The sequence below is a fragment of the Mustela putorius genome, unplaced genomic scaffold, assembly GCF_011764305.1.
Source record: "Mustela putorius furo isolate JIRA1106 unplaced genomic scaffold, ASM1176430v1.1 tig00000056_pilon_pilon_pilon, whole genome shotgun sequence".
Lineage (NCBI taxonomy): Eukaryota > Metazoa > Chordata > Mammalia > Carnivora > Mustelidae > Mustela > Mustela putorius.
Window position 1 is genome coordinate 2,469,557 of NW_025421263.1, and position 14,298 is coordinate 2,483,854.

At 39.7% G+C, this 14,298-nt stretch overlaps 2 pseudogenes; one reads left to right on the forward strand and one right to left on the reverse strand.

Moving 5' to 3' along the window:
• Nucleotides 1–11,104: 11,104 nt before the first annotated feature.
• Nucleotides 11,105–11,725, reverse strand: LOC106004032 (annotated as a pseudogene).
• Nucleotides 11,726–11,885: 160 nt separating this feature from the next.
• Nucleotides 11,886–13,119, forward strand: LOC101684325 (annotated as a pseudogene).
• The last annotated feature ends 1,179 nt before the right edge of the window (nucleotides 13,120–14,298 follow it).

A 14,298-nucleotide genomic window follows, 5' to 3' on the forward strand; every position in this document is an offset into this window, starting at 1 on the left:
ACTTCCTCCATCAACCATACAGACTGGGGCTCCTCTTGGCCACCTTCTGAGTGAACATAAGAAGACCCAGGCCCTACTTTATAAGCGGAGGTTTGTGACATACATAGGCAGGCACTCTAAAAGTTCTGCATTGTATCTTGTTTTCACAGAACATAAAATGTCACATGGTTTTGAATTTGGGCCTGACCTACAACCTTGACATTAGGGATTATGCACTGTGACAAAGGGAAGAAAATTCCTTTGTGAACAGACTCAGGGTTACTAAGCAGATGGAGCAAACAGCTGACTGGGAAGTTCAAGCCTGAAGCAGGTGGCAGGATCCTCCAAACAGCAGCAAATCCCCATGTCAGGAGGCACAGTGAAAGCAGCAGCATGAGTGGGGGACTGCAGCCACATGTGCCAGGACGGCCAGAGTCCACAGATGGAAGTCACTTCCCAGTGGAGCCCTGCCAGACAGCGAGGCAGATGAGTCAGCCTTGAAAATGATCCCGGTCATGACCTGGTGGGATTGGAGAGAACAGAAGGGACAGTCAGGGACCAACAGGTGGGCTGGCCCACAGGAAGGGGTCACAGACTCACAGCAGGTGGCAGAGCAGATGGAAGAGAAATATGGACACGGGCAGGTGGGCAGGGTGCCGACTGGGGGTGGGGGCTGTGGGACATGCAAGCTCCAGCCCTTTGATCCCATCTGACTGCAGGTGCTGCTCCCAGCTCGCTAAGGCCAGAGGTGTCAAAGAGCAACTTGTTCTTTCAGGCCATTGACCTGTTTTTAAAGGAAACGGCTTGGGAAGTCTGGAACAACAGTCACTTTTAAATTAACAGTTTGGGACTTCTTTCTCTTAGTGCAACTTTCAAAGTGCCAAAGGGAGCGAAAGAAGACCTAATTTTTCCAAAGAATCTGTTTATAAAACAGTACTGTAAAGGATAAAGTGAATTGACAGAGTATTTCAGTGAGCATTTAATGAGATGGCGATGGCACAGAGACATTGGCTGCCCAATGTGCTCATGAACACTGACTGGAGACAGGAGACCTGAAGGTGATCCAGCTCTGAACTGGCGTATGGCTGGAGCATGTCACTATGTGGTCCCCAGTGTAGTTCCCAAATCTGTGCCTGCAGACAAGCTTGGCTACACATGGAAAGTGTAAGTCAGGCAAAGTGGGGAACCACCTGAAATAAGTGGGCTGCTGTCCTTAATAAGCTATAGTTAGTTTTTGGAGGTCAGACTTTGGAACCACATGTACTTGAGCTGTGTTCTGTTACCACAACCATGCTCATATCTCGGTAGTTGGGGGAAGAGTCCAACTAAAAGCTAATCCCAGTATTTGTACAGTGCTTATAACCTGCAATGTGCTTTCTCTTTTCTATTCTTATTCCCTCCTCCTCCCCCTCCTCCCCCCTCCCTCTCCTCCTCCTCATCCTTCTTCTTCCAATTTTACTAATATGGAAGTGAGAACTGTCATATAGTTTGGAGCAGAGCTGGGATTCCAACTTTAGGTATTGAAAGATACTCCAGGCCAAGGTGGAAGGAGGTCAGTTTTCAAAGGAAGAAGTAGACTGATATAACTAGCAGAGTCTGGAGTCAGAGATGTCAGAAATAGCAGCAACCAACAAGAGACTTCAAGAAGAGCTCCAGACATAGCCTGGATGGGCAGGTGCTGGTGAATGAAGTGCAGTGACCATAGTTCAAGGCCAGCTGACAAGGTCTGAGGATACTCCGGGCCCTGGCAGAGAGGAGAGCTGGCCTCTTAGCAAAGGTCTCTGGAATAGAACCTCCCTGAGGACCCTTGGCAGATTGTCTGTGTCTTAGAACATTCTTTCAAATTCAAGTTGGCATTTTAAATGAAAGCAGAGGTAATCTCCTCCAAAATTTATTCTTAAACAGGATTGTCCTCTTCATGGAATATCATTTTCATATCTCCCATACACTGAATCTGACATATTCAGGAAGTATTTGAGCCCATGCAGTTTTGTAAGACTTTTTCCAAGTAATCATAATTAGTTTTTAAGAATACTGAAGAAGGAAGCTAGAGAGTTAAACTTTTGAAAATCCATATCCTCAAGACATATGTGAAATTTTCAGGTGCGTTTTGCTGTTTGATTCAAACCTCAGGATGTGGCTTGTGTCACTGAACCCAAGTGAAGGTGTTCTAAAAATCACTCTTTCTCCCTCTGCTCCTGGCCAGTCTTCTCACTGTGTATTCTGTGTTCTACCATAATCATTAGGTTTTGAAAAGCTGACTTCCAACTTCTGACTCTTTGTCAGTAATCCCGTGGACAGTGGATTGGATGGAAGTCATCTTAGCTTGTATTTTGAAGGCTCCACCATTTTCTGTCTCTGTTCCTGCCATAGGTCTCCTTTCCCTAAATACTCTTTCTCCTCTTCCTGCCTTCTGCATCCTCTAAACCTTTGGCTTTTCAACAATTCACCTTTGTTTTCCAGGTCATACAAAATGTGATCAGGGAATGTTCAAAAGAGAATTCAAAGAGAAAGATTCTGGTAAAAAAGAGGTGGACATTCAAAGGCATACCTGATACCCCTGCTCTGAGAGAGGCAGGGAAATGGCAGTACGGTACAAAAGAAAACACCTTAAGAAAATGGACACAGTTTTTGAAATCTTGTCTGATTCCTGCTAGGTCATCTGCTCAACTTGCACAAAACTGGGAGGAGGGCCATTTGGACTTGGTTCGTGCTCTCCTTTGTATCTACATCACCTCCATATCCATTCTTAATTATAAGGAAAAAATTGCTTTAATTAGAAAAAGTGTGTTAAGTAATGATCCTTTTGGGGAAAAGTCTACTTTTTATTTTTTTATACTTTTTATTTTTTATACTTTTTATTTTTTTATACATTTTATCGAAGTTTAATTATGAGGAGTGTTAGCTCTTTAGGGGAAAAAAAAACTTAGAAAAAATTTTTTTAAATAAAATGAGTTTTGGATAGTGGAGGCATCCAGTGCCCACCTAGAGCACTGAAGTCAACTCATCCCCAGTGACCTCACTTACCTGAGGTGCTTGTACACAAATACCATAGCCTTAGCGCATGGCTGGAAGCATCCCAAGGAGTGGAGAAGCATTGGCAGACCAAGTTCAAAAACCTGGGTCCATTTTATGGATCAATGAATTTAACCCAGTAAATCAAGATTTCCTTTTCACCTGCATTAAGGGTTTGAAACAGTGTTTTGGGTACCAGATGGCAGATGTGGTCTATGGTGATATCTATGAGTGCATTCGCAGGGTGATGCCAGGATGCCAGCTGCCTGTGTTTTTATTCTGCAGAGATTCCATATGAGTCACTCTGAAGATAAGCTCAAAGAAGTTGGTACAGCCTCATTTTCAGAAGCAAAACAAAGCAACAGGGTGTAGTACAGCCAACATCCCACAAGCATGATGTGACAATACTTAAGAGTAAAGACTATTTTATACCTGCACATTCGCCTTATATTTGAACTTCAGTTTGGAGCTGGAAGTGAGGCCTTCTCAGCCTATTCCTAAAGCTAGACAAGTTTCATTTTCTGTACACCTGGTCATATGGACCCAATGATACACAGCAAAAAGCTGCACCTCTTCCCACAGTTTGGACATGGTGGTGAAATCCAGATAAAGGATAGGTGTCCTGAGAGAAGACACTTTGTCATCACTGATCACAGAGAAATTGGGTTGGAAACTGGTTTCCTATAGGCTTCTCAGCAATTATGACAAAGTGATTTCCTAGGTCAATCTTGATTTCATAAATGTTAAAAATAAATGTCTGGAAGTTCCAGAATTTGATGATAAAAATTGAAAACAAGTGAAGAGCAGTGAAAACAGATTTTGATGTTTCCTAGACTTTTTTCATTGGTTACCCACATTTACTCTATTTATTTATTTTTTTATTTGAGAAAGAGAGAAAGAGAGTGAGAGAGAAAGTGCACACAGTTGGGGGAGGAGAAGAGGGAGAGAGACAAGCAGACTGCACTGAGTTCAGAGCCAAACGCACGGTTTGATTCCATGACACTGAAATCATGACCTGAACCAAAATCAAGAGTTGGTTACCCAACTGACTGCACCACCCACGTTCCCCCCACATCTACTTTAAAGTGAACAATCTTATGTAGCTAATGCTGTTCAATACTTTGACATTGAAGTGTTAAATATATTTTATTTCCTATAGGAATGCACTTGAAAGATATTGAGAAAAGGGAAAGCAAACCCAGTGAAGAATTTTTGAGATAAGAAAAAGAAATGTTAATCTGACATCTATGATAATGAAATAATAATATTATCTTGCTTGAGGTATTGTGGCAGCTACTATCACCCCTAGATGGAGCAGCGCTAGACTGTCAGGCTGGAGACCAGTTGGAAAGTTATCCTCCACTAGCCGGATGTGCACAGACTCCTCACATAGGATAAGAAAGGCCGCTCCGCTCAGCCCGAGTGTGGCTCACTGATCCAGGGGAACCTTCCTGGGAGTGGTGAGCCGTCCTGAGAGGTGCTTACTGGGCAGACTCCCAGAAAAATAACACATTACCTGCCTGAGCCTGCTGGCTGAGTTAGGAGCTTTTGGTTTATGTGTGGATACAAAAAATGTCAATAGCATCTTGCTTTGAAGAATACTTCTCAGTTTTCTCAAGTGTTCTCAAGTCTATTAGACCCTGGTGGCCATTCAAGGTCATGAGGAAAACAATGCTGCAGGCTTTCCCACAGCTGGGCAGGAACGTGTATTTATTCCAAGTTGGTGAGGGACTATGGAAGGTAAAACGAGAAGGTGGAAACTATGGGTCAAAAGGGGAGCATGGAAACATGAAGGGGAATTCTGATTTTGCATCTTTCAGATTCAAGGTGAATGACACAGGTAGGTTGGGAGAGTGGCTCTAGATCTGGGAAAATAATATCGTTCTGCTTCCTTTTCATAACCACAGAGGTACTGGCTGGTCCTTAGAGCAGGGCGGCCGCAAGTACCTAGCCATGTGTGCTAGGGCAGAATTGCCATCTGCAATCTAGCATTCATTTTCACTGGGTCCTACTGACTTTTTCCATCCATTATTGCGCTTTAAAATTTATGTTTATATAAAGATTCTGTTACTATCTTCCCAAAGTTAGGCAACACTGAAGATTGCCCTGGGCTACACGACCTATAGCATGAAATTTAAAAAAAAAACGCAAATTTATTTGTCTCTATTAATAACTTCCTAGTTTTAGGTGCCTGGGTGGCTCAGTGGGTTAAGCCTTGAACTCCTGGTTTCAGCTCAGGTCAAATCTCATGGTGGTGAGATCAGTCCCACATTGGGCTCAGGCTCAGCGGGGGGTCCACATGAAGATTCTCCCTCTCTGCCAAATAAATAAATAAATTTAAAAAAAATAAAAAGTCTCCTATTCTCATTCACTCATAACAAGAATGTGAATTTCACTGTATTTTAAGAGTAAATATAGGAATAATCTAAAAAAGAGACTTACCACAAAGGAAGCCTTTTGTTATTGTTGTTTTTCTGATAATCTATAATTTCACCACTTTGATAAGACTTTTTTATCATTAATAGCTGAGAATATAAATCTAGGAATATTACATGTGAAAAATATGACTAGAAGAGGTGAGACTGTATGATGTTTTAAAGAATTCTGACAACCATGACTTATGAATAAGCAGAGGAAGATACTTAGTAAGTTATTTCCTTGTGTGGTGTGATAAACACTCATTTACTTTAATTTGTGGAATCTTTTGGCTTATTGAAAATTACCCATCATAATTTATCAGAATTACTAAATTTTGAAGGAAAAAATTAGCTAGAGGCAAGTGTTTAAAGTTTAGTGATAATTTAAAAGTAATTTATTATTTTCTATAAGTTCAAAGACAATATGGGATCTTGCTTTGCTTCAATGGCACTATTATAAATAATAACTAGTATTGACGTTTTAATAAAAGAAGAAATAATATCTATTTTTAGTAAATACTCATTATTTTACATATGTTACATCATTTATTTGTTCTTTAAAGTTTTATTTATTTATTTATTTATTTATTTATTTAAGAGGAAGAGAGAGGGGAAAGGGAGAGAGCACAAGCAAGGGGAGCAGCAGAAGGAGAAGCAGGCTCCCTATTGAGCAAAGGGTTCAGCATGGGCCTTGAACCCAGGATTCTGGTACCTGAACTGAAAGCAGATGTTTGGCTGAACCCCCCAGGTACCCCATATTATATCATTTAATACAAAAAAAGTATATGTTAAGTAGGCATTTTTCTTTCTGTTTTACACATGAGAAAACTGGGGCTCATTTAAAAATTCAAGGAGACAAAACTAGGTAAATTCTGAGGCTAAGGTGACAGAACTGGGATTTTACACAAAGGGGTGTGTGTGTGTGTGTGTGTGTGAGTGTGTGTGTGTGTGTGTGTGTCTTCAAAGTCTGTTGCCTTAACCATTATGCTGTAGTAGAAGTATGTTTATTAGAAATTGCCAGATGTTGAAAGAGAAGCTCTTTTTTTTTTTTAAGATTTTATTTATTTATTTGACAAACAGAGATCACAAGTAGGCAGACAGGCAGGCAGGCAGAGAGAGAGAGAGGAGGAAGCAGGCTTCCTGCTAAGCAGAGAGCCCGGGATCATGACCTGAGCTGAAGGTAGAGGCCTTAACCCACTGAGCCACCCAGGTGCCCCAAAAGAGAAGTTCTAAAGAGATTCAGGTAAGATGTGGTATAATGTAAAGTCCTACTAGAGCAATATGATGAGAGAAGGTCTTAGAATATAGAATATTGCCAGATTAGTGAGGATGAGGCATGGCCAATAAGAGACTCAGCTGCAGGTGAATATTTACTTAGGGGATTTGAAGAAAAACATAGACTGAGAGGACAAGTCACATTTCTGATCCTGATTAATGTTCTGTTGTCAAAGAATTGTGAAAGTAAGTACTTATGAGGCAATTCAGTAATTGTGAATGGTGTTTCCAACCCATAGCCACTGTAAGCAAGTTATTTGAATTCCATAGCTGGATACTTGCAATGAAAATATTATCAGAGTGATAAAATGGTACCTTGAGTCGCACAATCACTTTCAGTTCCCAGAAGTTGGGAAATTCTAAATGAGAAAAATTAATAATGAAATGTCATTTGTAGAAAACTGGTTTTCTTGGTAATTGGAAATATTGGAACTTGAATCTCGGGTTAATTATCTAATTCTTTGATAAATTATTATTTTGATTCTTCATTTGAAAATAGAAGCAAAATTCTGTTTCTATCTTCTTTTTGAGAGTGTGAGTCAAATAAAGTGGGCAAAACTTTGGATTTCTTAGTAAGAGAATACTATGGAGGGACTTCTTACTACAGATTCGTTTCTGAGTGGACTCCAGATTTCATTGGTTTATTTAGATGCCAGGCATCTAATTAGCTAACAGTACACAATAGAAATGATATGAACTATTGGAACTCAGGTTTGTAGCATGGAGACTTTGAGTTTTAATTTTGTCCCTTTAAGGCTGAAGACATATATTTGTCTTGTCTTCTAATTTACTTTATTTTAAGAGAGGACTAGTATGCACTTCCTTAAAGGAACCCTGAGGTGTATACCAGAGCCATTGTCCAAATGATGTAGTTGGATTCTTATGACAATGTTCTGTGATGCTCAAGTTCTCCAAGTCATTGTTTTTTATCCCTAATTCAATGACCTGTTAATACCAAACTTGTCAAATGTGGTTTTATTTCTATAATTCAAAGTAATCAAGGCAGTTATTTTCTCTTAACTACTGATTCTACTGTATCTTCATCTTCTTGGTCTTTTACTGGTGGCAATATCTAGGATAGCAAAGTATAATGTGAAGGAAAGTGATGCTTGGTTTAAATGCATGCAGGGGAGGAGGAATTGGAAAAATAGAACATGGGCATGCTATAAGACTAACAGAAATGTCTTTCTTTATATTGCTTGATAGTTTTTTTTAAATTTTTTAAAGTAGGCTGTACACTCAATGTGGGACTTAACCTCACAACCCTGAGATCAAGAGTCCTTGCTCTACAAACTAAGACAGCCAGGCACTCCTCATTCAACAGTTTTTGACACTAGCTCAATCAGGTGTGAGATCTTTGATCATTTACAATGAATAAAAGTAGACACAGAATTTTGGTAATATGCTAAAGGGCACACAGTTATCCAATTGTTGAAAGGAGCTTAAATGCAACCCCCTTGCTATCAGTAGAGGGTAGAAGAGAAGTATGGTGTCTAAAGCAGCTGCAGGAGAGGAAGCTTCAGATGTAAAAGACAGCTAGAAGTGACAGAAAAAAGAGGACAAGGTATGTCCGCAAAGGCAAAGGAAAGAAAAGTGAAAATGAACTTTTGGGACTTTATCAAGATCAAAAGTTTCTGCACAGCAAAAGGAATAGTCAACAAAACAAAGAGGCAGCACACGGAATGGGAGAAGATATTCACAAATGACAATACAGACAAAAGGCTGATATCCAAGATCTATAAAGAGCTCCTCAAACTCAACACACACACAAAACACACAGATAATCATGTCAAAAAATGGGCAGAAGACATGAACAGACACTTCTCCAATGAAGACATACAAATGGCTACCAGACACATGGAAAAATGTCCATCATCATTAGCCATCAGTGAGATTCAAATCAAAACCACATTGAGATACCACTTTATAGCAGTTAGAATGGCCAAAATTAACAGGACAGTAAACAAGTGTTGAAGAGGATGTGGAAAAAGGGGAACCCTCTTACACTGTTGGTGGGAATGCAAGTTGGTGCAGCCACTTTGGATAACAGTGTTGAGATTCCTCAAAAAATTAAAAATAGAGCTACCCTATTACCCTGCAATTGCACTACTGGATATTTACACCAAAGACACTCATGTAGTGAAAAGAAGGGCTGTCTGTACCCCAATTCACATAGCCCCAATGGCCACAGTCACCAAACTGTGGAAAGAACCAAGATGCCCTTCAATGGATGAATGGATAAGGAAGATATAGTTCATATATATAATGGAATATTATGCCTCATCAGAAATGATGAATTACCAAATTATATCAACATGGACAGGACTGGAAGAGATTATGCTGAGTAAAATAAGTCGAGCAGTTAAAGAGTCAATTATCATATGGTTTCACTTACTTGTGGAGCATAAGGAATAACATGGAGGACACTGGGAGATGGAAAGAAGAAGTGAGTTGGTGGAAATCAGAGGGGAGGACAAGCCATGAGAGACTGTGGACTCAGAGAAACAAACTAAGGGTTTTGGAGGGGTAGGGTTTGGGGAGTTGGGTGAGCCTGGTGGTGGGTATTATGGAGGGCATGTATTGCATGGAGCACTAGGTGTGGTGCGTAAACAATGAATTTTGGAACAATGAAAAAAAAAAGTAATTTAATTTAATTTAAAAAAAGAGGACAGAATCAGATGTGTGAATAGAAATGTATTCTCAATGAATTCCTCATGGAAACATGCCTTTCATATCTTCAAAACACACTTTCACTTTATTTAGATTCCATTTGAAAGATCTAGCAGATTCAAAGTGATAAAGTTCAGTCTACATTTTCTAGATGGGTTGTTTGTATAATTTTCTTTCAAATGAATTGGATCAAATTTCTTTCTGTGCCAGAGTCATATAGGAATAATTTATTCCCCAATACTTTCAAAATGCCTAACAAATCATTTATTTTTGCATCTTAGAATTGGCATTCCTAGCTTAGAGATAAGTATATTGAGTAAAAAAAGAAAGAAAATCTAACTCACTGATCTTTAAACACTGTGTTTGGAAGGAACTCAATCTATGTACCACTCATGAGGTTTTGTTCTTTCCAGTCTCTAATTTTCTTTAATAATAATTATATATTATATATATATGTATGTGTATATATATATATACACATACATATATATATATATACACTATATATACACTATATATACACACATACATATATATATACACTATATATACACATACATATATGTGTATATATATACACATACATATATATATATTTACAAAAGTAGATAGAAATCATGCAATACACAGCCCCCCCATTATCAACATGCCTCACCAGATAGTACATTTATTACAATTGATGAACCTATATTGACACATTGTAATCACCCAAAAGTTCATAGTTTATAATGTGGTTCAGTCTCAACATGGCCAATGTGTAAGAACCTGTATCTATCATTACAGCATCATATAGAGTAGACTCATTACCCTAAGCGTCCTCTGTGCTTTGTCTATTCATTTCTATCTACCACACACCACCCACTCCTGGAAATCACTGCTTTTTTGTTTTGTTTTGTTGATTGGTTTGTTTGTTTTACTGTCTCCATAGATTTCCTTTTCCAGAATGTCATATAGCTGGAATCATATAGTATGTAGCCTTTCCAGATTGGCTTCTTTCACTTAACAGTATGATGTAAGATTCCTCTGTGTCTTGTCATGGCTCCATAGATTATTTATTTTAGAAGTAAGTACTATTGTACTATTGTACTTACCATTGTCTGGCTGTACCACAGTATCCTTTCACATACTGAAGGACTGATATCTTGGTTACTTTCAAGTTCTGGCAATTATGGATAAAGCTGCTGTAAACATCTTACAGGTTGTTGTGTAGACATACACTTTCAGCTCCTTTAAGTTATGTCACCAAGGTTAGATATGGGATAATGTAAAAGCCCACTAGAGCAATATGATGTTAGACGGTCTTAGAATACAGAATATTGCCAGATTATTGAGGCTAAGGCATGGCCAACAAGAGATTCAGCTGCAGGTGAATATTTACTTAGGGGATTTGAAGAAGAACACAGACTGAGAGGGCAAGTCACATTTCTGATCCTGATTAATGTTCTGTTGTCAAAGAATTGTGAAAGTAAGTACTTATGAGGCAATCCAGTAATTGGTGTTTCCAACCCATAGCCACTGTAAGCAAGTTATTTCCAATTCCATAGCTGAATACTTGCAGTGGAAACATTATCAGAGTGATAAAATGATAAGTGATAAAGTGAAATGATAAAGTGAAAAGTGATAAATATTATTTTATTTTATTTTTGCCTTTAAAATTTTTTTTACATGGTTTCCCATGAGGACTGCAAAGAACAGCATGGTCGTGTTTCCTTGGTGAGAAAGTGTGTAGCCTCCAGCACACGTGTCAGCTACTGGAACCTGATCCCAGCTCCAAAATGGACACCATCACATATCCTGTCACCTTTCTGCACACTTATGGGGACACAGTAATTCAGTTACAGCTGGGTGATGTTGCCAAGCCCGAGGATGATATTGGCACCATAAAACCAGCAGATACACTCAGCCAGCTTCTGGATATGAGCCTTGGGGTCCTCCCCATAGTTGAGGTTGTGGAGGTTCTCTGCATTGAGGAAGAAGGGTTTTCTGAAGAGTTCCCCGAAGCTGCCCTGGCCTGGCCTGGCCTGGCCTGGCAGGAAAGACAGTGGAGTGTACACATGCAGGCCGCCGGCCCAGTATTCCTCTCCACCCAGATAGTTGCCTTTGCTCTGTGGTCCAACACTATGTGTCCTGAACAGAAGAATACTGGACGGTCCTCTGAGGTAAAACCTGTCCACAATACTTGATGGTTTATCATCAGTGGGCACCAACATCCCACCCCAGAGAGACGCTGAGAAAACTGAACCAAATACAAGTTGTTGTTTCAACTGAAGGTCGAAATCTTCTTTTATGAAGCTCACATTCCCTCTGGTGTAGCCAGCCAGCTCCTGGTTAACTTTCAAAAAGGCCCCTCTTCTGGGCAAGATGGAGTGTCACACCGAGGAGTAATTGCTGTATCACATAGTTAGAGTGTGTTTAGGTTTTAAGAAACTACCAAACAGGGGACAAAGGGAAATGAGGCCGGAGCTGCGGGCCCTTTTTCTGCCCGCGGTGTCTCAGATTCATTCTTAACTGAGAACTTAATCTTCCAAAATGTCAAAAAGACCATCTGATGCCCCACCTCCCACCCCAGCTCCTGAAACACAAATGCCCAGCACACCAGGGTTTGTGAGATACAATCCATACAGTCATCTCGCCTACAACAACTACAGGCCTGAGGGAACCCGGCACCAACAGCCGGGTCATGGCATCCTCTGGTATTACAATTCCAAAACCCCAAAGTGACCAGATAAGCCACTGATGCCCTACATGAGGTACAGCAGAAAGGTCTGGGACCAAGTAAAAGCTTCCAACCCTGACCTAAAGTTGTGGGAGATTGGCAAGATTATTGGTGGCATGTGGCGAAATCTCACTGATGAAGACAAACAAGAATAATTAAACGAATACGAAGCAGAAAAGATAGAGTACAATGAATCTATGAAGGCCTATCATAATTCCCCCACATACCTTGCTTACATAAATGCAAAAAGTCGTGCAGAAGCTGCTTTAGAGGAAGAAAGTCAACAGAGACAGTCTTGCATGGAGAAAGAAGAGCCGTACATGAGCATCCAGCCTGCTGAAGATCCAGACGGTTATGATGATGGCTTTTCAATGAAGCATACAGCCACCGCCCGTTTTCAGAGAAACCACCACCTCATCAGTGAAATCCTCAGTGAGAGTGTGATGCCAGATGTTCGGTCAGTTGTCACAACAGCTAGAGTGCAGGTCCTCAAACGACAGGTCCAGTCCTTAATGGTTCATCAGCGAAAACTAGAAGCTGAACTTCTTCAAATAGAGGAGTGACACCAGGAAAAGAAGAGGAAATTCCTGGAAAGCACAGATTCATTTAACAATGAACTTAAAAGGTTGTGCGGTTTAAAAGAATAAGTGGATATGGAAAAAATTGCTGCTGAAATTGCACAGGCAGAGGAGCAGGCTCGGAAAAGGCAGGAGGAAAGAGAGAAAGAGGCAGCAGAGCAAGCTGAACGCAGTCAGAGCAGCATGGTTCCTGAGGAAGAGCAAGCTGCGAGTAAGACCGAAGAGAAGAAGGACAACGAGAGCATCCCAATGGAGACAGAGGAGACACACCTTGAAGAAGCGACAGAAAGCCAACAGAATGGTGAAGAAGGCACATCTACTCCAGAGGACAAGGAGAGCGGGAAGGAGGGGGTGGGACAGTATGGCTGAGGAAGGGACCAGTGATAGTAACACTGGCTGGGAGAGCAACAGTGCCACCATGGAGGAGCCGCCAACAGACCCCGCCCCAGAAGAGGAGAAGAAAGAATAAATGTTGCCTTGTTTTATGTGTTCTAAATATTTTTTTAAATGGAAAAAAAAAAATTTTTAGTTTAAAAGAAAAAAGAAAAAGAAAAAGAAACTACCAGTCTTCTAGAGTAGCTATATCATTTTGCATTTCTGTCAGCAATGAAAGTGAGTCCCTCTTGCTTCACACACCCTCCAGCATTTATTGTTGCCAGTGTCTTGGATTTTGACCATTCTGATAGATATCTAATTTTATCTCATTATTGGTTTTAATTTACACTTCCCTAATGACATATGATGTTGAACACCATTTCATATGCTCATTTGCCATATGTATAGCTTGTTTGGCGAGGGGTCTGTTAAGAACTTTGGCTCAGTTTTTAATGAAGTTGTTTCTTTTGTTATTGTTGAGTTTTAAGGGTTCTTTGGATAACAGTCTTGTATCAGACATGTCTTTTGCAAATGTCCCCCAGTCTGTGACTTATACTTTCATTCTCTTGACATTATCTTTTGCAGAGCAGAGATTTTTAATTTTAGTGAATTTATGGTCTGTGCCTAGAGTCATTTTTTTTTTTTTTGTATGTAGATGTCCGCTTGTACATGTACATGTGCAGCAACGCACCATTTGTTGAAGAGGCCATTTTTGCTAGGTTGTATTGCCTTTGCTCCTTGTCAAAGATCAGCTGATTATATTTATGTGGGTCTAATTCTGGGCTTTCTATTCTATTCCATTTATCTACTTGCTTTTTAATTTGTTTTTCTAAAAGCATACTGTCTTGATTACTATAGATTTGCAGTAACTCTTAAAGCTGGGTAATATCAGACCTCCAACTTTGTTCTTCTTCTTCAATATTGTGTTGGCTATTTTAGCTCATTGTCTCTCCATATAAACTTTAGAATCAGCTTATCAATATCCACAAAATAAGTTGTTGGGATTTTTATTGCAATTACCTTGAATCTATAGATCAAGTTGGCAAATATTGATATCTAGAGAATATTAAGTCTTCCTGTCTATAAACATGGACTATCTCACCATTTGCTTAGTTCTTCTTTGATTTATCAGTTTTATAGTTTTTTTTCATACAGAGCTTGTACACATTTTAAGAATTATACATAATTATTTAGTTTTTAGAACCTAATGTAAATGGTATTGTGTTTTAAATTTCAAATTCCACTTGTTCTTTGCTCATGTATAAGGATGTAT